Source organism: Octodon degus, unplaced genomic scaffold (assembly GCF_000260255.1).
Source record: "Octodon degus isolate 3935 unplaced genomic scaffold, OctDeg1.0 scaffold00033, whole genome shotgun sequence".
Classification (NCBI taxonomy): Eukaryota; Metazoa; Chordata; class Mammalia; order Rodentia; family Octodontidae; genus Octodon; species Octodon degus.
In genome coordinates, this window is record NW_004524609.1 from 16,536,649 (window position 1) to 16,540,374 (window position 3,726).

Here is a 3,726-nt window from a genome sequence, read left to right on the forward strand (position 1 = left end):
CTTGTAATAATGGCTAATAATAGCGACCACTCATTAGGCTGTAGCTTCATGCCAAGTAGTACTATATACTAAGTGCTTTACATAGCACATCAGGAACCTGCCAGGTGGGAGGGGCGAGTCCTTGATTTCAAATGTTCATCCTCCCCTCCGTAAACTGCTGAGCTGTGGATCAGCTGTCTTGGTGTGTTTTACCCTGCTGCCTAGTTCGGTGTTGGAGCTCCTTCATGTGTCACCTGGGTGGGTGGCAAGAGCTTGGGATCTACATAGCCCTTCGGTGCCCCCCCACTACCCCGCCAAGTTGAAGCCTCAGTGGGGAGTCCTCTTGAGGGTGCGCCTGCCTATGCGATATTCAGGCTGCTCCAGTTGCCCCCGCTTGGGCTGCGTGTGAACCATCCTGGACCTCTGCAAATTCCTCCCGACCTCTCTCACCTCAAGGTGTTTTGGGAGGACCTCACTCAGATCTGAGATGCTCCCGACAATGCCTGGGGCTTGCTTGACTCCTTGCCAGACCCTGCGCCCCCAGCCATAGTCCTGTACACCCCAGCCTGCTGGTGGGCTGAGTAGAGACAAAAGCGCCTGCTTGGTTTTTATGTTCATGGTTGAGCTATAGGAAGGAGAAGAAGTCTTCATTCCATAATGAGCAAAGTCCTCTGAAGGCCCCAGCACCAACCTCACCCAGGAGAGAATTTCCCTTGTTTACAAATGTGCTGCCAGACAGCGGCTTGACCTCTCTCCTTCCAGTAGGGTGGGGTGGGGTGGGGTGGGGTGGGAGTGGTCTGAACTGGAGGATCTAGAGGACGCAGGCCTAGCTCCTCTTTAGAGGGCTCCATACTGCCCCCTGGCGGAGCTTTGGCCTGTACACACCTCACTGTGCCTGCAGGTCCCACCAGGGCCAAGCCTTAGGGTACTCTAAAGGCACCTGGGACTTCAGATGGGAGGGCTGGAGTGGAAGAGGAGCCTCCCACACCTTCCTCTAGCTGGCTGGAGAAATGCTTCCCTCCAAGGCGGCCACTGAGGGTCACTCAAAACTCATGAGCCTTTGATGTTGAAAGGGACCTTCATCTCCTGAAACCCGCCCCGCCTTGCACTGGCACCCTGGGAGAAGCACCGTCTGCCCAAGGTCACTGTGCAGCCCACTCAGGGGCAAGATCTAGACCAGCCAACCCTAAGCCTTTCTTCCTCCTGCCCGAGGATGGGGCAATGCTTAAATCGCACTGGGGCAACAATGGGACGCATGAGAGCCTGGGATTGGCAGGTAGTCCTTCCTGAAGACCCAGGAGCGTGACAGCAAATCTGCCGCTCCTGCTTGGCTACAGCTGCTCATCTGATCATGCCACCCACTCTGTGCACTGCCAACTCTCAAGCCTACAGGCCTGGGCCTCCTTCTTAGCACTGCCTCATGGGTGCTTCCTGGACTTGAGCAGCCACGGGGGCTGAGCAGACTCATCTTCTCCCCAGAGGGTTTCTTCTCCTGAAGTCCTCACCCTAACCGAAGGCAGTGTCACCCCTCTGGGTACCAAGCTGACCACTTGAGGTTCACACTCCACCCTCAAGCTCCACGTGCAATCAGAGGCTGGGGCCGTGCGTGCCATGGATGTGCCAGCATGCAGCTCAAGCCTTCCTCAGCTCTGAGGAACCCCTCCTCGCTGCCCAGGTAGCCAGGCTGCTGGCGGCTCCTAGCTGCATCCCTCTCTGAGGACTGACTGCTCCTGGCTGAGAGAAGATGGCCTACATCTCACCTCCTCTTAGGACATCTGTGAAGGGATCAGCTGAGGCCTCTGCTGCAGCTCAGTGCCTGGTCCCCAACCAGCTCCTCTCCATGCCCACTTCCACCCCTTCTTCCTGTCACCAGTGCTGAGAGGCAGATTTTCCCCAGTGAGCTTCTCCTTGCAGCTTCCAGAGATCAACAGTCTACTGCCTGGGGAATCCAACCTGCATGACAGTTGGTGCCAGCAGGCCTGGGAAGCACACTGTGGATGGGATTTTGGAGCTGACCACCCAGTGACAAGGACCGGCCCCAAGTGGCAGGTGCTGCACAGTGGCCCTGGTGCCCTCCGCTGTGACCTGCTGGTGGCAGGCATGTCTGGGCAGCAAATGAAAGGAAAGGCAGTGGTGTGTGTAAATTTTCAGTGTTGGAAGGGCAAGGGAGACATGGTAACTAGAAAGAGTAGGGAATTGGATTGCTGCTAGTGGAGACAGTGGCTACAGCAGAGAGGCAGTGAAAGCCCAGGGGTGATGAGTAGCCAAAGAGAATAAAGCGGACAAACCACAGGGCGGGCATGGAAGCAGGTGAAGAAGGTGGCCCCCCCACCTCCAGGAAACAGGGAAGTCGGCTTCGTCAGAATTAATGGTTAGTACTTATGGTTGGGAGAAGTGGGAGTCTGACACACGCTCAAAAAGTCTTCAGCCAGCTGTGGTGGCCAGCGTGGGCTACACAGTGAATTCAAGGCCAGTCTGGGTTACATAGTGAAACCCTATCTCAAAAAAAAAAAAAACAAAAAAAACCAAAAAAACCACCATCAACAAAACAGGACTGGCCAAATAGCTTGGCAGGCACAGAGGCCAGGGGTTCAATCCCGGGGCCTGCCCTGCCAGCCCCACCCCTGGGCGTGCTGAGATGGCAATTGAGACGGCGTGGTGGCGCACACCTGTAATCCCAGCTCTTGGGAGGCTGTAAACAGGCGGATCACTACAAGTCTGATTTAGTAGTAAGACCCTGAACAACCTGTACACACTCCCCCTCCCCAACAAAAAAGTTAAGTACCAGGTCCCTCATAGGTGTGGCCCTCTCCTGCCTGATAGAAGTCAGCATCCACCTCCTGCTTGACGACAGGACTCTTCCTAAGGAGACAATGCCCCCACCCCAGACCCCAGAGATCTAGTCCACTTCCCCCACCCACCCCCCACTCCTGCACAGAGGAGTAAAGAAGACAAATGGCAGCATGACCCACTGGTGAGGTGCTGGGTGTTCTGGCGGAGCCCAGGGAGGGAGGTCCACTGCAGAAGAGCGGGCCCGCGGTTGCAGCATGCCACGCACGGCACTTTCACGTGTTAAAGAGCTTATTGCCCCAGAAGTGGGGGCAAACACACTCAAGCGTGGCATTTTCACTCTTGGAGAAGGTGATCGCGGACATTTCTCCCCCAGCTGGCCCTATACTGGTGACTGGAAGACGGAAATTCCCCAGGATGGCCCATAGCTGAAGGGAGAGGCCTCCCCCGCGGTTGGTTGGGATGAAAAGTGGTCTCTGGCCTGGATCTCCAAGGGTTTCTCAGCTCCGGAGCGCCCCCTGGAGACAGGACGAGGCATCAGCCCCGCTTGACTTCCTCCTCTAAGCGTCCTCCTGCCCCGTTCTAGAATTCTTAAAGACCATCAGGGGCTTCCTTGCTAGCAGAATTTGAGATCTTGACCCTGTTTGGTTTTGTTGGAACTGGGGACTGAACATTTGCACTGAGCTACATCCCCTGAACTTTCTGTTTTTCGGTTTTTTGAGACACGGTCTCACTATACGGTTCAGGCTGGCTGTGAATTCACCACGTAGCCCAAGCTCACCTCAAACTCCCAGTGATCCTCCTGCTTCAGCCTCCGGGGTGCTGGGATTACAGGTCTGCACCACAATGCCTGGCTCTGCCCCTTGGCCTTGGTTGCATTTGGTGCTGCTGACTGCCTTGCCCCTTGGATGTTCTCTCGCAGATCCTGGGATCTGTCCCCATCAGCCCTTCTCATGC